The sequence below is a fragment of the Oncorhynchus masou genome, chromosome 2 (assembly GCF_036934945.1).
Source record: "Oncorhynchus masou masou isolate Uvic2021 chromosome 2, UVic_Omas_1.1, whole genome shotgun sequence".
Classification (NCBI taxonomy): domain Eukaryota; kingdom Metazoa; phylum Chordata; class Actinopteri; order Salmoniformes; family Salmonidae; genus Oncorhynchus; species Oncorhynchus masou.
This window is the reverse complement of record NC_088213.1, coordinates 3,299,850-3,325,873: the sequence shown is the minus strand read 5'-3', so window position 1 is coordinate 3,325,873 and position 26,024 is coordinate 3,299,850. Positions and strand designations below refer to the sequence as shown.

Sequence of the window (26,024 nt, the reverse complement as noted above, 5' to 3'; positions counted from 1 at the left end):
GGGTTATGGGTTAGGTTTACGGTTAGGGTTATGGGTTAGGTTTACGGTTAGAGGTTAGGGTTATGGGTTAGCTTTACGGTTAGAGGTTAGGGTTATGGGTTAGGTTTACGGTTAGAGGTTAGGGTTATGGGTTAGGTTTACGGTTAGAGGTTAGGGTTAGGTTTACGGTTAGAGGTTAGGGTTATGGGTTAGGTTTACGGTTAGAGGTTAGGGTTATGGGTTAGGTTTACGATTAGAGGTTAGGGTTATGGTTAGGTTTACGGTTAGAGGTTAGGGTTATGGTTAGGTTTACGGTTAGAGGTTAGGGTTATGGGTTAGGTTTACGGTTAGAGGTTAGGGTTATGGGTTAGGTTTACGGTTAGAGGTTAGGGTTAGGGTTAGGTTTATGGTTAGAGGTTAGGGTTATGGGTTAGGTTTACAGTTAGAGGTTAGGGTTAGGTTTACGGTTAGAGGTTAGGGTTATGGGTTAGGTTTACGGTTAGAGGTTAGGGTTATGGGTTAGGTTTACGGTTAGGTTTACGGTTAGGTTTACGGTTAGAGGTTAGGGTTATGGGTTAGGTTTACGGTTAGAGGTTAGGGTTATGGGTTAGGTTTACGGTTAGAGGTTAGGGTTATGGGTTAGGTTTACGGTTAGAGGTTAGGGTTATGGGTTATGTTTACGGTTAGGGTTATGGGTTAGGTTTACGGTTAGAGGTTAGGTTTGACTGGGTTATGGGGCGGCAGGGTAGCCTAGTGGTTAGAGCGTTGGACTAGTAACCGAAAGGTTGCAAGTTCGAATCCCCGAGCTGACAAGGTACAAATCTGTCGTTCTGCCCCTGAACAGGCAGTTAACCCACTGTTCCTAGGCCGTCATTGTAAATAAGAATTTGTTCTTTACTGACTTGCCTAGTAAAATAAAGGTACAATAAATAAAAAACGTTACGGTTAGGGTTAGAGGTTAGGGTTATGGCAAGAGTTAGGTTATGTTTAGGATTACGATTAGAGGTTAGGGTTATGTTTAGGATTACGATTAGAGGTTAGGGTTATGTTTAGGATTACGATTAGAGGTTAGGGTTATGTTTAGGATTACGATTAGAGGTTAGGGTTAGGTTTAGGATTACGATTAGAGGTTAGGGTTATGTTTAGGATTACGATTAGAGGTTAGGGTTATGTTTAGGATTACGATTAGAGGTTAGGGTTATGTTTAGGATTACGATTAGAGGTTATGGTTATGTTTAGGATTACGATTAGAGGTTAGGGTTATGTTTAGGATTACGATTAGAGGTTAGGGTTATGTTTAGGATTACGATTAGAGGTTAGGGTTATGTTTAGGATTACGATTAGAGGTTATGGTTAGGTTTAGGATTACGATTAGAGGTTAGGGTTAGGTTTACGGTTATGGTTAGGTTTACGGTTATGGGTTATGGTTAGGTTAGAGGTTAGGGTTAGGTTTACGGTGGGAGGTTAGGTGTGTGTGGTTCTGTAGTGTTGAAGGTCGGGGCTTTGTGTGTGTGTGGTCTCACCAGGTTCTGTAGTGTTGAAGGCCAGGGCTTTGTGTGTGTGGTCTCACCAGGTTCTGTAGTGTTGAAGTCTGGGGCTTTGTGCGTGTGTGGTTCTGTAATGTTGAAGGCCAGGGTTTTGTGTGTGTGTGGTTCTGTAGTGTTGAAGGCCGGGGCTTTGTGTGTGTGTGGTTCTGTAATGTTGAAGGCCAGGGTTTTGTGTGTGTGTGTGGTTCTGTAGTGTTGAAGGCTGGGGCTTTGTGTGTGTGGTCTCACCAGGTTCTGTAGTGTTGAAGTCTGGGGCTTTGTGCGTGTGTGGTTCTGTAATGTTGAAGGCCAGGGTTTTGTGTGTGTGTGGTTCTGTAGTGTTGAAGGCCGGGGCTTTGTGTGTGTGTGGTTCTGTAATGTTGAAGGCCAGGGTTTTGTGTGTGTGTGTGGTTCTGTAGTGTTGAAGGCTGGGGCTTTGTGTGTGTGGTCTCACCAGGTTCTGTAGTGTTGAAGGCCAGGGCTTTGTGTGTGTGGTCTCACCAGGTTCTGTAGTGTTGAAGGCCGGGTCTCTGTTGCTGCTGGTCTCAGTGGAACGGTCGTTGATCACCTCCGCTGGCACTTTGTGGACTTTCTTCTTTTTCTTCTGCAAACACACAGAGACCAGAAAGCATCATTCAACACACAGAGACCAGGAAGCATCATTCAACACACAGAGACCAGGAAGCATCATTCAACACACAGAGACCAGGAAGCATCATTCAACACACAGAGACCAGGAAGCATCATTCAACACACAGAGACCAGGAAGCATCATTCAACACACAGAGACCAGGAAGCATCATTCAACACACAGAGACCAGGAAGCATCTTTCAACACACAGAGACCAGGAAGCATCATTCAACACACAGAGACCAGGAAGCATCAGTCAACACACAGAGACCAGGAAGCATCATTCAACACACAGAGACCAGGAAGCATCATTCAACACACAGAGACCAGGAAGCATCATTCAACACACAGAGACCAGGAAGCATCATTCAACACACAGAGACCAGGAAGCATCATTCAACACACAGAGACCAGGAAGCATCATTCAACACACAGAGACCAGGAAGCATCATTCAACACACAGAGACCAGGAAGCATCATTCAACACACAGAGACCAGGAAGCATCATTCAACACACAGAGACCAGGAAGCGTCATTCAACACACAGAGACCAGGAAGCGTCATTCAACACACAGAGACCAGGAAGCGTCATTCAACACACAGAGACCAGGAAGCATCATTCAACACACAGAGACCAGGAAGCATCATTCAACACACAGAGACCAGGAAGCATCATTCAACACACAGAGACCAGGAAGCATCATTCAACACACAGAGACCAGGAAGCATCATTCAACACACAGAGACCAGGAAGCATCATTCAACACACAGAGACCAGGAAGCATCATTCAACACACAGAGACCAGGAAGCATCATTCAACACACAGAGACCAGGAAGCATCATTCAACACACAGAGACCAGGAAGCATCATTCAACACACAGAGACCAGGAAGCATCATTCAACACACAGAGACCAGGAAGCATCATTCAACACACAGAGACCAGGAAGCGTCATTCAACACACACATGGTTCACATGAAGGTCAGAATGAAGGTTATAGCTTTGGTTCCATGATTGCCTTCATTTCTTACCCTTGTTTATGTGTTCTCTCACACATGTGTGTGTGTGTGTGTGTGTGTGTGTGTGTGTGTGTGTGTGTGTGTGTGTGTGTTTGTACCTGGATGTGTTTCCGCGGTGCAGCTCTGTGCTCAGTAGAGACGGTGGGTAACTGCTCCTCTTCGACCATCCTGCTGGATGAACTATGAACTCTGCCGTTGCCATAGTACCTGACCCGCAACACACAACACAGACACGAAGTTACAACACCCACTACAACAGTCACCTCTCACTGTGCCTTAGTTACAACACCCACTACAACAGTCCCCTCTCACTGTGCCTTAGTTACAACACCCACTACAACGGTCCCCTCCCCTCTCACTGTGCCTTAGTTACAACACCCACTACAACAGTCCCCTCTCACTGTGCCTTAGTTACAACACCCACTACAACAGTCCCCTCTCACTGTGCCTTAGTTACAACACCCACTACAACAGTCCCCTCTCACTGTGCCTTAGTTACAACACCCACTACAACAGTCCCCTCTCACTGTGCCTTAGTTACAACACCCACTACAACAGTCCCCTCTCACTGTGCCTTAGTTACAAAACCCACTACAACAGTCACCTCTCACCTCGCCTTAGTTACAACACCCACTACAACAGTCCCCTCCCCTCTCACTGTGCCTTAGTTACAACACCCACTACAACAGTCCCCTCTCACTGTGCCTTAGTTACAACACCCACTACAACAGTCCCCTCCCCTCTCACTGTGCCTTAGTTACAACACCCACTACAACAGTCCCCTCCCCTCTCACTGTGCCTTAGTTACAACACCCACTACAACAGTCCCCTCTCACTGTGCCTTAGTTACAACACCCACTACAACAGTCCCCTCCCCTCTCACTGTGCCTTAGTTACAACACCCACTACAACAGTCCCCTCCCCTCTCACGGCCAACTGTGCCAAGGACAGAGACAACGTAAAAGCCCGGGCGTGTTAGCAGTTTGACAACAGGCTTTTAATGTAGATTTGGCCCGTTTTAAGCGAACAAATTGGCCAATCCTATTCTAAAATGTCTGCCTGGTCCCATGTGCCAAAACCTTTTGCCTCCAGCCAGGGTTGGCCAGTAGTAACTCTGTCAGGGACCCCTCTGAGTCTGTTGTTCTGTTAGTTGTGGCTGGCTGGTCTTTGTTTAGTCCATTTTTGAAGACTGTGCTAGCTGCACCTTCCCAGCTTTTAGAGCTTTTAATGTCGCTAGCTAAGTGACTGGAGCACAGCTCCTACAAGGCAAAACAGGAATGTTGTGGTTAAAGCGCTCAGGTTCCCATTCTGTTAGCGTAGCGGTGGTAGGAACACATTCTGTTAGCGTAGCAGCGGTAGGAACACAGCACATTCTGTTAGCGTAGCAGCGGTAGGAACACATTCTGTTAGCGTAGCGGTGGTAGGAACACATTCTGTTAGCGTAGCAGCGGTAGGAACACAACACATTCTGTTAGCGTAGCAGCGGTAGGAACACATTCTGTTAGCGTAGCGGTGGTAGGAACACATTCTGTTAGCGTAGCAGCGGTAGGAACACAACACATTCTGTTAGCGTAGCAGCGGTAGGAACACATTCTGTTAGCGTAGCGGTGGTAGGAACACATTCTGTTAGCGTAGCAGCGGTAGGAACACAACACATTCTGTTAGCGTAGCAGCGGTAGGAACACAACACATTCTGTTAGCGTAGCAGCGGTAGGAACACAACACATTCTGTTAGCGTAGCAGCGGTAGGAACACAACACATTCTGTTAGCGTAGCAGCGGTAGGAACACATTCTGTTAGCGTAGCAGCGGTAGGAACACAACACATTCTGTTAGCGTAGCAGCGGTAGGAACACAACACATTCTGTTAGCGTAGCAGCGGTAGGAACACAACACATTCTGTTAGCGTAGCAGCGGTAGGAACACAACACATTCTGTTAGCATAGCAGCGGTAGGAACAAAAACATTCTGAGACAGAGAGAGAGATATTATGGAACTGTCAAACAACACTAATTGTATTAGTCACCATGACACATCACCCAAACCTCATACAGCCTGTTCTGTTGTCTGTCTCACTAGTGTAGGTCCAAGCCTCATAAAACCAGTTCTGTTGTCTCTCTCACTAGTGTAGGTCCAAACCTCATAAAACCAGTTCTGTTGTCTCTCTCACTAGTGTCGGTCCAAGCCTCATAAAACCAGTTCTGTTGTCTCTCCCACTCTCTCTTAACCAGTTCAGTCCAAACCTCATACAACCTGTTCTGTTGTCTCTCTCACTAGTGTCGGTCCAATCCTCATTTAACCAGTTCTGTTGTCTGTCTCACTAGTGTAGGTCAAAACCTCATTTAACCAGTTCAGTCCAAACCTCATTTAACCAGATGTTGTCTCTCGCACGAGTGTAGGTCCAAACCTCATTTAACCAGTTCTGTTGTCTCTCTCACTAGTGTAGGTCCAAACCTCATTTAACCAGTTCTGTTGTCTCTCTCACTAGTGTAGGTCCAAACCTCATAAAACCAGTTCTGTTGTAGGACCATGCCCCAGGACTACCTGACATGATGACTCCTTGCTGTCCCCAGTACACCTGGCCGTGCTGCTGCTCCAGTTTCAACTGTTCTGCCTTATTATTATTCGACCATGCTGGTCATTTATGAACATTTGAACATCTTGGCCATGTTCTGTTATAATCTCTACCCGGCACAGCCAGAAGAGGACTGGCCACCCCACATAGCCTGGTTCCTCTCTAGGTTTCTTCCTAGGTTTTGGCCTTTATAGGGAGTTTTTCCTAACCACCGTGCTTCTACACCTGCATTGCTTGCTGTTTGGGGTTTTAGGCTGGGTTTCTGTACAGCACTTTGAGATATCAGCTGATGTACGAAGGGCTATATAAATAAATTTGATTTGATTTGGATGAAACTCCCAGCAGCCAGTTAAAGGAGGATTTTACCATTCAGCACCGCCACTAGTGTTGCCACATTCTGGTAACTTTCCACAAATTCTCAGGTTTTCTAGAAATCGCTGTCAGGAGGGAATACGCAGGAAATTCAGGAGTCCTCCACGCAGGAAAACCAGCAGGGGAATTATGGTAAATTTTGCAACTTTAACCACAAGAGAACAGAATAACAACTCACTCTAGCCCCCCCCGCGCTGCAGTCATGGTGGTAGGATCCTCCACCTCCATCTCAGGGTTGGTATAGCCCAGAGTCCCCGAGTAGCTTACATCCTGAGAGGGAGAAAGAGAGAGAGGTAGGGAGAGTTAGAGAAGGAGAGAGAAAGAGAGAGAGAGGTAGGGAAAGTTAAAGAGGAGAGAGAGAGAGAGAAAGAGAGGTAGGGAGAAGGAGAGAGAGAAAGAGGTAGGGAGAGAGGGGTAGGGAGAAGGAGAGAGAGAAAGAGGTAGGGAGAGAGGGGTAGGGAGAAGGAGAGAGAGAAAGAGGTAGAGAGAGGTAGGGAGAAGGAGAGAGAGAAAGAGGTAGAGAGAGGGGTAGGGAGAAGGAGAGAGAGAAAGAGGTAGAGAGAGGTAGGGAGAGTTAGAGAAGGAGAGAGAAAGAGAGAGAGAGGTAGGGAAAGTTAAAGAGGAGAGAGAGAGAGAGAGAGAGAGAGAGAGAGAGAGAGAGAGAGAGAAAGAGAGAAAGAGAGGTAGGGAGAAGGAGAGAGAGAAAGAGGTAGGGAGAGAGGGGTAGGGAGAAGGAGAGAGAGAAAGAGGTAGGGAGAGAGGGGTAGGGAGAAGGAGAGAGAGAAAGAGGTAGAGAGAGGTAGGGAGAAGGAGAGAGAGAAAGAGGTAGAGAGAGGGGTAGGGAGAAGGAGAGAGAGAAAGAGGTAGAGAGAGGTAGGGAGAAGGAGAGAGAGAAAGAGGTAGAGAGAGGGGTAGGGAGAAGGAGAGAGAGAAAGAGGTAGAAAGAGGGGTAGGGAGAAGAAGAGAGAGAGAAGGAGAGAGAGAGAGGTAGGGAGAAGAAGAGAGAGAGAGGTAGGGAGAAGAAGGGAGAGAGAATGAGAGAGAGAGAGAGAGAGAGGTAGAGAGAGAGGTAGGGAGAAGAAGAGAGAGAGATGGAGAGAGAGAGGGGTAGTGATGGAACAGAGAGAGAGAAAGAGGTAGAGAGAGGTAGGGAGAAGGAGAGAGAGAAGGAGAGACAGCACCCTGTAGAGATGAAACAGAGAGAGAGGACGGAGAGAGAGAGAGGGTAGGGAGAAAGAGAGAAGCACCCTGTAGTGATGGAGAGAGGGAGAGGTAGGGAGAGTTAAAGAGAGAGAGGGGGAGAGAGAGAGAGAGAAAGTGAGAGAGGGATTATGGAGTGAAATGGCTAAATGAGGGCATCACTGACTGGACAGAGTACAGGAGGAATTGAAGAGACCTGAGCCAGTCCAGATGGAACAGACAGACAGCACCCTGTAGTGATGGAACAGACAGACAGCACCCTGTAGTGATGGAACAGACAGACAGCACCCTGTAGTGATGGAACAGACAGACAGACAGACAGACAGCACCCTGTAGTGATGGAACAGACAGACAGACAGACAGCACCCTGTAGTGATGGAACAGACAGACAGACAGACAGACAGACAGCACCCTGTAGTGATGGAACAGACAGACAGACAGCACCCTGTAGTGATGGAACAGACAGACAGACAGACAGCACCCTGTAGTGATGGAACAGACAGACAGACAGACAGACAGCACCCTGTAGTGATGGAACAGACAGACAGACAGACAGCACCCTGTAGTGATGGAACAGACAGACAGACAGACAGACAGCACCCTGTAGTGATGGAACAGACAGACAGCACCCTGTAGTGATGGAACAGACAGACAGCACCCTGTAGTGATGGAACAGACAGACAGCACCCTGTAGTGATCAGACAGAGAGACAGACTTGCTCTGGTACCTACCAGTGTAGAACCAGAGTCTGGTCAGGGTACGAACTTGTTCTGGTAACTACCAGTGTAGAACCAGAGTCTGGTCAGGGTACTAACTTGTTCTGGTAACTACCAGTGTAGAACCAGAGTCTGGTCAGGGTACTAACTTGTTCTGGTAACTACCAGTGTAGAACCAGTCAGGGTACTAACTTGTTCTGGTAACTACCAGTGTAGAACCAGAGTCTGGTCAGGGTACGAACTTGTTCTGGTAACTACCAGTGTAGAACCAGAGTCTGGTCAGGGTACTAACTTGTTCTGGTAACTACCAGTGTAGAACCAGAGTCTGGTCAGGGTACTAACTTGTTCTGGTAACTACCAGTGTAGAACCAGTCAGGGTACTAACTTGTTCTGGTAACTACCAGTGTAGAACCAGGCAGGGTACTAACTTGTTCTGGTAACTACCAGTGTAGAACCAGAGTCTGGTCAGGGTACTAACTTGTTCTGGTAACTACCAGTGTAGAACCAGAGTCTGGTCAGGGTACTAACTTGTTCTGGTAACTACCAGTGTAGAACCAGGCAGGGTACTAACTTGTTCTGGTAACTACCAGTGTAGAACCAGGCAGGGTACTAACTTGTTCTGGTAACTACCAGTGTAGAACCAGAGTCTGGTCAGGGTACTAACTTGTTCTGGTAACTACCAGTGTAGAACCAGTCTGGTCAGGGTACTAACTTGTTCTGGTAACTACCAGTGTAGAACCAGAGTCTGGTCCGGATTAGTATTAGTAAGTGCTACTAGAAGGGAGTTGGTATCAGCTTGTGTTCAGCTTGTGTCAGGAACAGGGTCTGTCTGGCAGGGTGAGGTTTCAGTGAGGTGGTTAGAGTCTGGGTGAGGTGAGGTTTCAGTGAGATGGTTAGAGTCTGGTTGAGGTTTCAGTGAGATGGTTGGAGTCTGGGTGAGGTTTCAGTGAGGTGGTTAGAGTCTGGGTGAGGTTTCAGTGAGGTGGTTAGAGTCTGGTTGAGGTTTCAGTGAGGTGGTTAGAGTCTGGGTGAGGTTTCAGTGAGATGGTTGGAGTCTGGTTGAGGTTTCAGTGAGGTGGTTAGAGTCTGGGTGAGGTTTCAGTGAGATGGTTGGAGTCTGGGTGAGGTGAGGTTTCAGTGAGATGGTTAGGGTCTGGGTGAGGTTTCAGTGAGTTGGTTAGAGTCTGGTTGAGGTTTCAGTGAGGTGGTTAGAGTCTGGGTGAGGTTTCAGTGAGGTGGTTGGAGTCTGGTTGAGGTTTCAGTGAGGTGGTTAGAGTCTGGGTGAGGTTTCAGTGAGGTGGTTAGAGTCTGGGTGAGGTGAGGTTTCAGTGAGATGGTTAGGGTCTGGGTGAGGTTTCAGTGAGTTGGTTAGAGTCTGGGTGAGGTTTCAGTGAGATGGTTGGAGTCTGGGTGAGGTGAGGTTTCAGTGAGATGGTTAGGGTCTGGGTGAGATTTCAGTGAGGTGGTTAGAGTCTGGGTGAGGTTTCAGTGAGATGGTTGGAGTCTGGGTGAGGTTTCAGTGAGGTGGTTGGAGTCTGGGTGAGGTTTCAGTGAGATGGTTGGAGTCTGGGTGAGATTTCAGTGAGGTGGTTAGAGTCTGGCAGGGTGAGGTTTCAGTGAGGTGGTTGGATGTCAGAAGGTGAATTCACCAATTTGTAAGTCGCTCTGGATAAGAGCGTCTGCTAAATGACTTAAATGTTAAATGTTAGAGTCTGGTTGAGGTTTCAGTGAGGTGGTTAGAATCTGGGTGAGGTTTCAGTGAGATGGTTAGAGTCTGGGTGAGATTTCAGTGAGGTGGTTAGAGTCTGGGTGAGATGAGGTTTCAGTAAGATGGTTAGAATCTGGGTGAGGTTTCAGTGAGGTGGTTAGAGTCTGGCAGGGTGAGGTTTCAGTGAGGTGGTTAGAGTCTGGTTGAGGTTTCAGTGAGGTGGTTAGAGTCTGGGTGAGATGAGGTTTCAGTAAGATGGTTAGAATCTGGGTGAGGTTTCAGTGAGGTGGTTAGAGTCTGGCAGGGTGAGGTTTCAGTGAGGTGGTTAGAGTCTGGTTGAGGTTTCAGTGAGGTGGTTAGAATCTGGGTGAGGTTTCAGTGAGATGGTTAGAGTCTGGGTGAGGTGAGGTTTCAGTGAGATGGTTGGAGTCTGGGTGAGGTTTCAGTGAGATGGTTGAAGTCTGGGTGAGGTGAGGTTTCAGTGAGGTGGTTAGAGTCTGGGTGAGATTTCAGTGAGGTGGTTAGAGTCTGGGTGAGGTTTCAGTGAGGTGGTTAGAGTCTGGGTGAGGTGAGGTTTCAGTGAGATGGTTGGAGTCTGGGTGAGGTTTCAGTGAGGTGGTTGGAGTCTGGGTGAGGTTTCAGTGAGATGGTTAGAGTTTGGGTGAGATTTCAGTGAGATGGTTAGAGTCTGGGTGAGGTGAGGTTTCAGTGAGGTGGTTAGAGTCTGGGTGAGGTTTCAGTGAGATGGTTAGAGTCTGGGTGAGGTGAGGTTTCAGTGAGATGGTTAGAGTCTGGGTGAGGTTTCAGTGAGATGGTTAGAGTCTGGGTGAGGTTTCAGTGAGATGGTTAGAGTCTGGGTGAGGTTTCAGTGAGGTGGTTAGAGTCTGGGTGAGGTGAGGTTTCAGTGAGGTGGTTAGAGTCTGGGTGAGGTTTCAGTGAGATGGTTAGAGTCTGGGTGAGGTTTCAGTGAGGTGGTTAGAGTCTGGGTGAGGTGAGGTTTCAGTGAGGTGGTTAGAGTCTGGGTGATGTTTCAGTGAGATGGTAAGAGTCTGGGTGAGGTTTCAGTGAGCCTCAGGGCTCAGCTTAGTATTGGTTATGAGGAATCCTTGTGGTTTTGTCAGCCTGCTGTGAGTTATAGGAGAGCACTGTGTTTTATAAGGTGGGTTATAGTTTGGTTAGATAGAGAGCGTATGTCCCAAATGGCACCCTATTCCCTATATAGTGGTACTACTTTAGACCAGAGCCCTATTCCCTATATAGTGGTACTACTGTAGACCAGAGCCCTATTCCCTATATAGTGGTACTACTTAAGACCAGAGCCCTATTCCCTATATAGTGGTACTACTTTAGACCAGAGCCCTATTCCCTATATAGTGGTACTACTATAGACCAGAGCCCTATTCCCTATATAGTGGTACTACTATAGACCAGAGCCCTATTCCCTATATAGTGGTACTACTATAGACCAGAGCCCTATATATTGGTACTACTATAGACCAGAGCCCTATTCCCTATATAGTGGTACTCCTATAGACTAGAGCCCTATTCCCTATATAGTGGTACTACTTTAGACCAGAGCCCTATTCCCTATATAGTGGTACTACTTTAGACCAGAGCCCTATTCCCTATATAGTGGTACTACTATAGACCAGAACCCTATTCCCTATATAGTGCACTACGTTAGACCAGTGCCTTATTCCCTATATAGGGCACTACTTTCAACCAGAGCCTTATTCCCTATATAGGGCACTACTTTCAACTAGAGCCTTATTCCCTATATAGTGGCACTACTTTCAACCAGAGCCCTATTCCCTATATAGTGGCACTACTTTCAACCAGAGCCCTATTCCCTATATAGTGGCACTACTTTCAACCAGAGCCCTATTCCCTATATAGGGCACTACTTTCAACCAGAGCCCATGTGGACTGGGCCAGGGCCAGAGCTGGGGTTTGACGGGACTACTGTGTGTGTGTGTGTGTGTGTGTGCTGCACGGCGGGGTTCTTTGTGAGTGTGCCAGGTGCAGCTGGTGGGTCGATGTCCGTCCCGTCAGCTGCTGGGTTTTGGTCACAGCCAGACAACCCAGGCCAAACCTAACAGAGCGTCACCATGGTTACCCAAACCCAGCATGCAGCCCAGACTGGGAGAGCAGCCAACGATCACAGGGCAGGGAGGTGTGTGTGTGTGTGTGTGTGTGTGTGTGTGTGTGTGTGTACCTGGATGTGTTTCCGCGGTGCAGCTCTGTGCTCTGTGAGTATTCATTTGACGTCGTGATTGTGGACGGGTGTGTCTGTGTGAAGCCAGGGTCAGTAACTATCAGGACAGGTGAAAAGCCAGAGTCAGTAACTATATCAGGACAGGTGTGAAGCCAGAGTCAGTAACTATCAGGACAGGTGTGAAGCCAGAGTCAGTAACTGTCAGGACAGGTGAGAGCCAGGGTCAGTAACTATCAGGACAGGTGTGAAGCCAGAGTCAGTAACTATATCAGGACAGGTGTAAAGTCAGAGTCAGTAACTATATCAGGACAGGTGTGAAGCCAGAGTCAGTAACTATCAGGACAGGTGAGAGCCAGGGTCAGTAACTATCAGGACAGGTGTGAAGCCAGAGTCAGTAACTACCAGGACAGGTGTGAAGCCAGAGTCAGTAACTATCAGGACAGGTGTGAAGCCAGAGTCAGTAACTATCAGGACAGGTGTGAAGCCAGAGTCAGTAATTATATCAGGACAGGTGTGAAGCCAGAGTCAGTAACTGTCAGGACAGGTGTGAAGCCAGAGTCAGTAACTGTCAGGACAGGTGTGAAGCCAGAGTCAGTAACTACCAGGACAGGTGTGAAGCCAGGGTCAGTAACTATATCAGGACAGGTGGGTGGCAGTGTCAGTAATTATATCAGGACAGGTGAGAGCCAGGGTCAGTAACTGTCAGGACAGGTGAGAGCCGGGGTCAGTAACTGTCAGGACAGGTGAGAGGCAGGGTCAGTAATTATATCAGGACAGGTAAGAGGCAGGGTCTGTAACTGTCAGGACAGGTGAGAGCCAGGGTCAGTAACTGTCAGGACAGGTATGAAGCCAGGGTCAGTAACTGTCAGGACAGGTGAGAGCCAGGGTCTGACGTGTTCTGACCCACCAGGGCTGTCCACGTTGTGGGTCCCAAGTCCTTTCCACCAAAGTGGATAACCTATGATGTATTCACGGCCACACCTCGTCTTGACAAGAGACTGGCAAGTGTCTTCAATGCCATTTTCAACCTCTCCCAGACCCAGTCTGTAATACCAACATGTTTCAAGCTGACCACCATAGTCTCTGTGCCCAAGAACACCAAGGTAACCTGCCTAAATGACTACCGACCCGTAGCACTCAAGTCTGTAGCCATGAAATGCTTTGAAATGCTACTCATGGCTCACATCAACACCATTATCCCAGAAACCCTAGATCCACTCCAATTTGCATACCGCCCAAATAGATCCACAGATGATGCAATCTCTATTGCACTCCACACTGCCCTTTCACACCTGGACAAAAGGAACACCTATGTGAGAATGCTATTCATTGACTACAGCTCAGCGTTCAACACCATAGTGCCCTCAAAGCTCATCACTAAGGTAAGGACCCTGGGATTAAACACCTCCCTCTACAACTAGATCCTGGATTTTCTGACGGGCTGCCCCCAGGTGGTGAGGGTAGGTAACAACACATCCACCACGCTGATCCTCAACACAGGGGCCCCTCAGGGGTGTGTGCTCCGTCCCCTCCTGTACTCCCTGTTCACTCATGAATGCACGGCCAGGCACGACTCCAACACCATCATTAAGTCTGCCGACACACGATGAGACAGCCTATAGGGTCGGAGGTCAGAGACCTGGCCGTCAGAGACCTGTCCTAGTGGTGTAGTCAGCCGAGGGAGGTCAGTATGTACCACTGTCCTAGTGGTGTAGTCAGCCGAGGGAGGTCAGTATGTACCACTGTCCTAGTGGTGTAGTCAGCCCAGGGAGGTCAGTATGTACCACTGTCCTAGTGGTGTAGTCAGCCTGGGGAGGTCTGTTTGTACCACTGTCCTGGTGGTGTAGTCAGCCCAGGGAGGTCAGTATGTACCACTGTCCTGGTGGTGTATTCAGCCCGGGGAGGTCAGTATGTACCACTGTCCTAGTGGTGTAGTCAGCCGAGGGGGCCGAGGGAGGCCAGTATGTACCACTGTCCTGGTGGTGTAGTCAGCCCAGGGAGGTCAGTATGTACCACTGTCCTAGTGGTGTAGTCAGCCCGGGGAGGTCAGTATGTACCACTGTCCTAGTGGTGTAGTCAGCCCAGGGAGGTCAGTATGTACCACTGTCCTAGTGGTGTAGTCAGCCCAGGGAGGTCAGTATGTACCACTGTCCTAGTGGTGTAGTCAGCCGAGAGGCCGAGGGAGGTCAGTATGTACCACTGTCCTAGTGGTGTAGTCAGCCGAGGGAGGTCAGTATGTACCACTGTCCTAGTGGTGTAGTCAGCCCAGGGAGGTCAGTATGTACCACTGTCCTAGTGGTGTAGTCAGCCTGGGGAGGTCAGTATGTACCACTGTCCTAGTGGTGTAGTCAGCCCAGGGAGGTCAGTATGTACCACTGTCCTAGTGGTGTAGTCAGCCGAGGGAGGTCAGTATGTACCACTGTCCTAGTGGTGTAGTCAGCCCAGGGAGGTCAGTATGTACCACTGTCCTAGTGGTGTAGTCAGCCCAGGGAGGTCAGTATGTACCACTGTCCTAGTGGTGTAGTCAGCCGAGGGAGGTCAGTATGTACCACTGTCCTAGTGGTGTAGTCAGCCCAGGGAGGTCAGTATGTACCACTGTCCTAGTGGTGTAGTCAGCCCAGGGAGGTCAGTATGTACCACTGTCCTAGTGGTGTAGTCAGCCCAGGGAGGTCAGTATGTACCACTGTCCTAGTGGTGTAGTCAGCCCAGGGAGGTCAGTATGTACTACTGTCCTAGTGGTGTAGTCAGCCGGGAGGCCGAGGGAGGTCAGTATGTACCACTGTCCTAGTGGTGTAGTCAGCCCAGGGAGGTCAGTACGTACCACTGTCCTGGTGGTGTAGTCAGCCGAGGGAGGTCAGTATGTACCACTGTCCTAGTGCTGTAGACCCTCCAGAGGAACGCTTTAAATCACCCACAATACAACACTCAGGTCGCCATGGGTTACCGTGCACAAGCTGTAAGGTCTGTGGCCGTGGCTGGGCGACCTCCCGGCGTGTGTGTGTGTGATGATCAGTTCCCTGGCGTGTCACATGGGCTGAGGTGTGTGTGTGTGTGTGTGATCAGTTCCCTGGCGTGTCACATGGGCTGAGGTGTGTGTGTGTGTGTGTGTGTGTGTGACGATCTGTTCCCTGGCGTGTCACATGGGCTGAGGGCGAGCGTTGGCTGTAAGGTGAGTGTGTTGCATGCTCTCTCTCTCTCTCTCTCTCTCTCTCTCTCTAAGAACGATAGATACCGTGTCCCCTTTAATAGTTGTCACCAAATCTGTTCCGCCCACGAGGCGTCAGAGAGTTCAGAGACATTATGTTCATCCCCAAATGGCACCCTATTCCCTACGTAGTGGACTAGTTCTGACCTAGAGCCCTATGAGTAGTGCACTAGTACTGACCTGGAGCCCTATGAGTAGTGCACTAGTTCTGACCTGGAGCCCTATGAGTAGTGCACTAGTTCTGACCTAGAGCCCTATGAGTAGTGCACTAGTTCTGACCTGGAGCCTTATGAGTAGTGCACTAGTTCTGACCTAGAGCCCTATGAGTAGTGCACTAGTTCTGACCTAGAGCCCTATGAGTAGGGCACTAGTTCTGACCTAGAGCCCTATGAGTAGTGCACTAGTTCTGACCTAGAGCCTTATGAGTAGTGCACTAGTTCTGACCTAGAGCCCTATGAGTAGTGCACTATATAGGGGAATAAGGGTGCCATTGGGGACTACTCTGTGTTTGAATGGACGTGATCATTAGTAACTGATGTCACTATGATACGCAGCATGTTTACAAAACACACCAAGGGCACTGGGCGAGAGGAGATGATGACATTACCACATGAATGCAGCGCCTGTGTGTTTGGGAGAGGGGGAGTGTGTGAACATATGAGAGAGAGAGAGAGAGACAGAGAGACAGAGAGACAGAGAGACAGAGAGACAGAGAGACAGAGAGACAGAGAGACAGAGAGACAGAGAGACAGACAGACAGACAGACAGACAGACAGACAGACAGACAGACAGACAGACAGACAGACAGACAGACAGACAGACAGACAGACAGACAGACAGACAGAGAGAGCAAGAGACAGACAGAAAGAGAGACAGACAGACAGAGCGAGAGACAGAGAGAGAGAACATGTGAGACAGAGAGGGTGTGCTCTGAAGTGTTTGTGTTCGAAGGAAACAGGTGGAAGCCAACACAAAGAAGCAGGACAGAAATCTGAGAGTGGAGGGGTGTGTGTGTGGACACTGACACCACAGAGATTAATAGCTAATAAAGCAACATCATCGTTTTCTATTTTGGTGAGTCTGGTCTGAGGTAGAACAGACAGTTAGTGAGTCTGGTCTGAGGTAGAACGGACAGTTAGTGAGTCTGGTCTGAGGTAGAACAGACAGTTAGTGAGTCTGGTCTGAGGTAGAACAGACAGTTAGTGAGTCTGGTCTGAGGTAGAACAGACAGTTAGTGAGTCTGGTCTGAGGTAGAACAGACAGTTAGTGAGTCTGGTCTGAGGTAGAACAGACAGTTAGTGAGTCTGGTCTGAGGTAGAACAGACAGTTAGTGAGTCTGGTCTGAGGTAGAACAGACAGTTAGTGAGTCTGGTCTGAGGTAGAACAGACAGTTAGTGAGTCTGGTCTGAGGTAGAACAGACAGTTAGTGAGTCTGGACAGACAGAACGGACAGTTAGTGAGTCTGGACAGACAGAACGGACAGTTAGTGAGTCTGGACAGACAGAACGGACAGTTAGTGAGTCTGGACAGACAGAACGGACAGTTAGTGAGTCTGGACAGACAGAACAGACAGTTAGTGAGTCTGGTCTGAGGTAGAACAGACAGTTAGTGAGTCTGGTCTGAGGTAGAACAGACAGTTAGTGAGTCTGGTCTGAGGTAGAACAGACAGTTAGTGAGTCTGGTCTGAGGTAGAACAGACAGTTAGTGAGTCTGGTCTGAGGTAGAACAGACAGTTAGTGAGTCTGGTCTGAGGTAGAACAGACAGTTAGTGAGTCTGGTCTGAGGTAGAACACAGTTAGTGAGTCTGGTCTGAGGTAGAACAGACAGTGAGTCTGGTCTGAGGTAGAACGGACAGTTAGTGAGTCTGGTCTGAGGTAGAACAGACAGTTAGTGAGTCTGGTCTGAGGTAGAACGGACAGTTAGTGAGTCTGGTCTGAGGTAGAACGGACAGTTAGTGAGTCTGGTCTGAGGTAGAACGGACAGTTAGTGAGTCTGGTCTGAGGTAGAACAGACAGTTAGTGAGTCTGGTCTGTAGTAGAACGGACAGTTAGTGAGTCTGGTCTGAGGTAGAACAGACAGTTAGTGAGTCTGGTCTGTGGTAGAACGGACAGGTGTCCAGAGACTGAGGTAGTCATTATGTACCTTGGTATCTAGAGACTGAGGTAGTCATTATGTACCTTGGTATCTAGAGACTGAGGTAGTCATTATGTACCTTGGTATCTAGAGAATGAGGTAGTCATTATGTACCTTGGTATCTAGAGACTGAGGTAGTCATTATGTACCTTGGTATCTAGAGACTGGGGTAGTCATTATGTACCTTGGTATCTAGAGACTGAGGTAGTCATTATGTACCTTGGTATCTAGAGACTGAGGTATCTAGAGACTGAGGTAGTCATTATGTACATATAGTGCATATAAATGGCCCCTCCCATTTCCCTGGGCCAGCGTACCTTGATGAGGTAGGATGGTAGGAAAGAGACATTGTTTAGTGCATATAAGTGGCCCCTCCCATTTCCCTGGGCCAGCGTACCTTGATGAGGTAGGATGGTAGGAAAGAGACATTGTTTAGTGCATATAAATGGCCCCTCCCATTTCCCTGGACCAGCGTACCTTGATGAGGTTGGATTTAGGAGGCGCTGCTTGGGTCCCCTGCACTCCTTTACTGATGTCTCTGGGCTCCTGGCGATGCCTCTGTCTGACAATGTACTCATACGTATTCAGACGGTTCCACACTGTAAACGGAGAGAGAGGAGGGTTAGCGACACACACACACACACACACACACACACACACACACACACACACACCTGAATCTCATGAAATCTTACATCAAGGATCATCAACTAGATTCAGCTACAATATGTTTTTCTTTTCTTGTGTGGACGGTCGGAGGCCAGACCATAAGACCAATTCATTTGTCGATTACAAAATGACGCAAAAATCCCAAACAGATTTTATATTTAATAAAAACATAATGATTTCAAATGTTGATTACATTGATACAGAATCACATCTTTCTGTTTATGAGTGGAATTACTTGGGAACAGATTTACTAAATTAAAATCATTGAGGTGAATTATTTTATTTATTATTATTATTATTATTATTATTTATACATCTTTTATGTCCAAAAACAGCTTATTATTTTTATGGCTCAGAAAAACATTTGGCGGGTCAAATAAAATCACCCCCGTGCTGAATCTTCTGCCAGTTGACATCTCAGCCTTCCATCATCAACGAAAGGAAGCTGCCTTTCTCTCTCTATGGACACAGTAGCAGGCTACAACACAGTGGACAGACATCCCTCCTACGCCCCCTTGTGGAACCTCTCTACATTACAGGCCTGGATTCTAAAAGCACATGTGGGACCACTGATCTGGGATCAGGTTCCCGCTCCAATTAGGGCTCTTTCTTTACACCTTGTTGTACTGTGACAGGGCCAATTAGGGCTCATTGTTCCCACTGTGTTGTACTGTGATGGGGCCAATTAGGGCTCGTTGTTCCCACTGTGTTGTACTGTGATGGGGCCAATTAGGGCTTGTTGTTCCCACTGTGTTGTACTGTGGCGGGGCCAATTAGGGCTCGTTGTTCCCACTGTGTTGTACTGTGATGGGGCCAATTAGGGCTCGTTGTTCCCACTGTGTTGTACTGTGATGGGGCCAATTAGGGCTTGTTGTTCCCACTGTGTTGTACTGTGATGGGGCCAATTAGGGCTCGTTGTTCCCACTGTGTTGTACTGTGACAGGGCCAATTAGGGCTCGTTGTTCCCACTGTGTTGTACTGTGATGGGGCCAATTAGGGCTCGTTGTTCCCACTGTGTTGTACTGTGATGGGGCCAATTAGGGCTCGTTGTTCCCACTGTGTTGTACTGTGATGGGGCCAATTAGGGCTCGTTGTTCCCACTGTGTTGTACTGTGACAGGGCCAATTAGGGCTCGTTGTTCCCACTGTGTTGTACTGTGACAGGGCCAATTAGGGCTCGTTGTTCCCACTGTGTTGTACTGTGACAGGGCCAATTAGGGCTCGTTGTTCACACTGTGTTGTACTGTGATGGGGCCAATTAGGGCTCGTTGTTCCCACTGTGTTGTACTGTGACAGGGCCAATTAGGGCTCATTGTTCCCACTGTGTTGTACTGTGACAGGGCCAATTAGTTCATTGTCATCGTGTGGAACAGGAGGCCCCAGTATATTTACACTGAGTATACAAAACATTAAGAACACCTGCTCTTTCCATGATGTAGACTGACCAGGTGATTACAGGTGAAAGATATGATCCCTTATTGATGTCACCTGTTTGTTAAATCCACTTCTATCAGTGTAGATGAATGGGAGGAGTCAGGTTAAAGAAGGACTTTAAAGCTTTGAGACAATTGAGACATGGATTGTGTATGTGTGCCAATCAGAGACAAAATATTGAAGTGCTTTTGAACAGGGTATGGTAGTAGGTGTCAGGTGCACTGGTTTGAGTGTGTCAAGAACTGCAACGCTGCTGGGTTTTTCATACTAAATAGTTTCCCGTGTGCATCAGGAATGGTCCACCACCCAAAGGACATCCAGCCTTCTGGTGCCCAAGGTAACCAGAGCAGCCAAATCCTATTTGACACACACACGCGCACACACGCGCACGCGCACACACACACACAGACACACACACACACACACACACACACACACACACAGACACACAGACACACAGACACACACACACAAACACACACACACACACACACACAAACACACACACAGCAGAGCCTCCACCGATTTGGCCTTCTTCTACCTTCTATCCTACCAAGTCCATGCTGGGACGCGTTTGTGTGTGTGTGTGTGTGTGTGAGAGAGAGAGATAATACAAGCCAGTGTTGTAACATGATGTGATTACTTAGTAGTGGGATGCTTTCTAAGCCCATGTTTTGATGTTGTGAGCTGGTTGTATTCACTGGGGCTAATGCTGTTGTTGCTATGGAGCTGGTTGTATTCACTGGGGCTAATGCTGCTGTTACTATGGAGCTGGTTGTATTCACTGTGGCTAATGCTGCTGTTGCTATGTAGCTTGTTGTATTCACTGTGGCTAATGCTGCTGTTGCTATGGAGCTGGTTGTATTCACTGGGGCTAATGCTGCTGTTACTATGGAGCTGGTTGTATTCACTGGGGCTAATGCTGCTGTTGCTATGGAGCTGGTTGTATTCACTGGGGCTAATGCTGCTGTTACTATGGAGCTGGTTGTATTCACTGGGGCTAATGCTGCTGTTGCTATGGAGCTGGTTGTATTCACTGGGGCTAATGCTGCTGTTACTATGGAGCTGGTTGTTTTCACTGGGGCTAATGCTGCTGTTGCTATGGAGCTGGTTGTATTCACTGTGGCTAATGCTGCTGTTGCTATGGAGCTTGTTGTATTATTCACTGGGGCTAATGCTGCTGTTGCTATGGAGCTTGTTGCATTATTCACTGGGGCTAATGCTGCTGTTGCTATGGAGCTTGTTGTATTCACTGGGGCTAATGCTGCTGTTGCTATGGAGGCACACAGCAGGAGATACAGATCAGAATAGAAGCCTAGACATTTACAGGCATGAATATTTCCCCACAGCATTGACTCTGTATCGTACACACTAAGAGAGGTAAATATTGTTATTTTTTATTTTACCTTTATTTAACATGGCAAGTCAGTTAAGAATAAATTCTTATTTTCAATGACGGCCTTTCGGGGAACAGTTGGTTGACTGCCTTGTTCAGGGGCAGAATGACAGATTTTTACCTTGTCAGCTCAGGGATTCGATCCAACAACCTTTCAGTTACTAGTCCAATGCTCAAACCACTAGGCTACCTGCCGCACCTCCCCTCTAACCACTAGGCTACCTGCCGCCCCTCCACTCTAACCACTAGGCTACCTGCCGCCCCTCCACTCTAACCACTAGTCTACCCTGCCTCCCCTCCACTCTAACCACTAGTCTACCCTGCCGCCCCTCCACTCTAACCACTAGTCTACCCTAAACATTAGATATAAACCCTTAGTTGGGAGGTAAACATTAGATATAAACCCTTAGTTGGTAGGTAAACATTAGATATAAACCCTTAGTTGGGAGGTAAACATTAGATATAAACCCTTAGTTGGTAGGTAAACATTAGATATAAACCCTTAGTTGGTAGGTCAACATTAGATATAAACCCTTAGTTGGTAGGTCAACATTAGATATAAACCCTTAGTTGGGAGGTAAACGTTAGATATAAACCCTTAGTTGGTAGGTAAACATTAGATATAAACCCTTAGTTGGTAGGTAAACATTAGATATAAACCTTAGTTGGGAGGTAAACATTAGATATAAACCCTTAGTTGGGAGGTGAACATTAGATATAAACCCTTAGTTGGTAGGTAAACATTAGATATAAACCCTTAGTTGGTAGGTAAACATTAGATATAAACCCTTAGTTGGTAGGTCAACATTAGATATAAACCCTTAGTTGGTAGGTCAACATTAGATATAAACCCTTAGTTGGTAGGTCAACATTAGATATAAACCCTTAGTTGGTAGATAAACATTAGATATAAACCCTTAGTTGGTAGGTAAACATTAGATATAAACCCTTAGTTGGTAGGTAAACATTAGATATAAACCCTTAGTTGGTAGGTAAACATTAGATATAAACCCTTAGTTGGTAGGTCAACATTAGATATAAACCCTTAGTTGGGAGGTAAACATTAGATATAAACCCTTAGTTGGTAGGTAAACATTAGATATAAACCCTTAGTTGGTAGGTAAACATTAGATATAAACCCTTAGTTGGTAGGTAAACGTTAGATATAAACCCTTAGTTGGGAGGTAAACATTAGATATAAACCCTTAGTTGGGAGGTAAACATTAGATATAAACCCTTAGTTGGGAGGTAAACATTAGATATAAACCCTTAGTTGGTAGGTAAACATTAGATATAAACCCTTAGTTGGTAGGTCAACATTAGATATAAACCCTTAGTTGGTAGGTCAACATTAGATATAAACCCTTAGTTGGTAGGTAAACATTAGATATAAACCCTTAGTTGGTAGGTAAACGTTAGATATAAACCCTTAGTTGGTAGGTGAACATTAGATATAAATGCCCCAGCAGACAGACGGGTTTTAAACTCACTGGAGGTAAACCCTTAGTTGGTAGGTCAACATTAGATATAAACCCTTAGTTGGTAGGTCAACATTAGATATAAACCCTTAGTTGGTAGGTCAACATTAGATATAAACCCTTAGTTGGTAGGTAAACATTAGATATAAACCCTTAGTTGGTAGGTAAACATTAGATATAAACCCTTAGTTGGTAGGTCAACATTAGATATAAACCCTTAGTTGGTAGGTAAACATTAGATATAAACCCTTAGTTGGTAGGTCAACATTAGATATAAACCCTTAGTTGGTAGGTCAACATTAGATATAAACCCTTAGTTGGGAGGTAAACATTAGATATAAACCCTTAGTTGGTAGGTAAACGTTAGATATAAATGTGAGTTATTGGACTGCCCAAAGTGAGCCAGCTAGATAGACTTAATGAGGTACAGTGTACGTGTGGAAACAGAGTAGATGCCCCAGCAGACAGACAGGTGTTTAAACTCACTGAGGTAGAAGTGGAAACAGAGCAGATGCCCCAGCAGACAGACAGGTGTTTAAACTCACTGAGGTAGAAGTGGAAACAGAGTAGATGCCCCAGCAGACAGACAGGTGTTTAAACTCACTGAGGTAGAAGTGGAAGCAGAGTAGATGCCCCAGCAGACAGATAGGTGTTTAAACTCACTGAGGTAGAAGTGGAAGCAGAGTAGATGCCCCAGCAGACAGACAGGTGTTTAAACTCACTGAGGTAGAAGTGGAAGCAGAATAGATGCCCCAGCAGACAGACAGGTGTTTAAACTCACTGAGGTAGAAGTGGAAGCAGAGCAGATGCCCCAGCAGACAGACGGGTGTTTAAACTCACTGAGGTAGAAGTGGAAACAGAATAGATGCCCCAGCAGACAGACGGGTGTTTAAACTCACTGAGGTAGAAGTGGAAGCAGAGCAGATGCCCCAGCAGACAGACAGGTGTTTAAACTCACTGAGGTAGAAGTGGAAGCAGAGTAGATGCCCCAGCAGCAGACCAGAGAGCAGGCCCAGGGCGATGGTGAGGCCAGCCAGGGCAGGGATGGCTGGGCCTGCTGTGGAGACCGGAGCCACGGGCAGGAAAACAAACCACACCACCGTCTCATTCTTCACTGTGAGGGGGGGGGGGACAAGGACATCAGAACAGAATTCAGGAGGGGACACATATAGTAAAATATTTCTCTTTCTCTCTCTAATAATAACGTTGAATGATTGATAGATTGATTGATTGATTTACCCTGGAAGTGTTTATCAGTGCGTAGCTTTGAGGGATCCAAGAAGAACTCGATGAAGATGTAACTGGCGATGACCACCACCAGGCATATACCCAGCAGAGCAGAGATCACACTGTTCAGGAAGAGCCTGGGGTAGAGAGAGAGGTTAGGGTACATGAACACAGAGATCACACTGTTCAGGAAGAGCCTGGGGTAGAGAGGGAGGTTAGGGTACATGAATACAGAGATCACACTGTTCATGAAGAGCCTGGGGTAGAGAGAGAGGTTAGGGTACATGAACACAGAGATCACACTGTTCAGGAAGAGCCTGGGGTAGAGAGAGGATAGGTTAGGGTACATGAACACATCACACTGTTCATGAAGAGCCTGGGGTAGAGAGAGAGGTTAGGTACATGAACACAGAGATCACACTGTTCAGGAAGAGCCTGGGGTAGAGAGGGAGGTTAGGGTACATGAATACAGAGATCACACTGTTCATGAAGAGCCTGGGGTAGAGAGAGAGAGGTTAGGGTACATGAACACAGAGATCACACTGTTCATGAAGAGCCTGGGGTAGAGAGAGAGAGGTTAGGTACATGAACACAGAGATCACACTGTTCAGGAAGAGCCTGGGGTAGAGAGAGAGGTTAGGGTACATGAACACAGAGATCACACTGTTCAAGAACAGCCTGGGGTAGAGAGAGGATAGGTTAGGGTACATGAACACAGAGATCACACTGTTCAGGAAGAGCCTGGGGTAGAGAGAGGATAGGTTAGGGTACATGAACACAGAGATCACACTGTTCATGAAGAGCCTGGGGTAGAGAGAGAGGGTTAGGGTACATGAACACAGAGATCACACTGTTCAGGAAGAGCCTGGGGTAGAGAGAGAGGTTAGGGTACATGAACACAGAGATCACACTGTTCATGGAGAGCCTGGGGTAGAGAGAGAGGTTAGGGTACATGAACACAGAGATCACACTGTTCATGAAGAGCCTGGGGTAGAGAGAGGATAAGTTAGGGTACATGAACACAGAGATCACACTGTTCAGGAAGAGCCTGGGGTAGAGAGAGAGGGGTTAGGGTACATGAACACAGAGATCACACTGTTCATGAAGAGCCTGGGGTAGAGAGAGAGAGGATAGGTACATGAACACAGAGATCACACTGTTCATGAAGAGCCTGGGGTAGAGAGAGGATATGTTAGGGTACATGAACACAGAGATCACACTGTTCAGGAAGAGCCTGGGATAGAGAGAGAGGTTAGGGTACATGAACACAGAGATCACACTGTTCAAGAAGAGCCTGGGGCAGAGAGAGAGGTTAGGGTACATGAACACAGAGATCACACTGTTCAAGAAGAGCCTGGGGCAGAGAGAGAGGTTAGGGTACATGAACACAGAGATCACACTGTTCATGAAGAGCCTGGGGTAGAGAGAGAGGTTAGGGTACATGAACACAGAGATCACACTGTTCAGGAAGAGCCTGGGGTAGAGAGAGATGATAGGTTAGGGTGCATGAACACAGAGATCACACTGTTCAAGAAGTGCCTGGGGTAGAGAGAGGATAGGTTAGGGTACATGAACACAGAGATCACACTGTTCATGAAGAGCCTGGGGTAGAGAGAGAGAGGTTAGGGTACATGAACACAGAGATCACACTGTTCATGAAGAGCCTGGGGTAGAGAGAGAGATGATAGGTTAGGGTGCATGAACACAGAGATCACACTGTTCAAGAAGTGCCTGGGGTAGAGAGAGGATAGGTTAGGGTACATGAACACAGAGATCACACTGTTCATGAAGAGCCTGGGGTAGAGAGAGAGAGGATAGGTTAGGGTACATGAACACAGAGATCACACTGTTCAGGGAGAGCCTGGGGTAGAGAGAGGATAGGTTAGGGTACATGAACACAGAGATCACACTGTTCATGAAGAGCCTGGGGTAGAGAGAGGATAAGTTAGGGTACATGAACACAGAGATCACACTGTTCATGAAGAGCCTGGGGTAGAGAGAGGATAGGTTAGGGTACATGAACACAGAGATCACACTGTTCATGAAGAGCCTGGGGTAGAGAGAGAGGATAGGTTAGGGTACATGAACACAGAGATCACACTGTTCATGAAGAGCCTGGGGTAGAGAGAGGATAAGTTAGGGTACATGAACACAGAGATCACACTGTTCATGAAGAGCCTGGGGTAGAGAGAGGATAGGTTAGGGTACATGAACACAGAGATCACACTGTTCATGAAGAGCCTGGGGTAGAGAGAGAGAGGTTAGGGTACATGAACACAGAGATCACACTGTTCATGACGAGCCTGGGGTAGAGAGAGAGAGGATAGGTTAGGGTGCATGAACACTAACCTTCAGACCTAAAGTCACCAAGGAGAGCATTCTATCCTTCAGACGTAAAGTCACCAAGGAGAGCATTCTAACCTTCAGACCTAAAGTCACCAAGGAGAGCATTCTAACCTTCAGACCTAAAGTCACCAAGGAGAGCATTCTAACCTTCAGACCTAAAGTCACCAAGGAGAGGATTCTAACCTTCAGACCTAAA

The 26,024-nt window shown here is 47.4% G+C and overlaps 1 pseudogene; it reads right to left on the bottom strand.

The window, feature by feature from the left end:
* The window catches only part of LOC135554434 (palmitoyltransferase ZDHHC1-like), a 69,124-nt pseudogene that overhangs the window by 8,042 nt on the left and 35,058 nt on the right, over window positions 1-26,024 (bottom strand).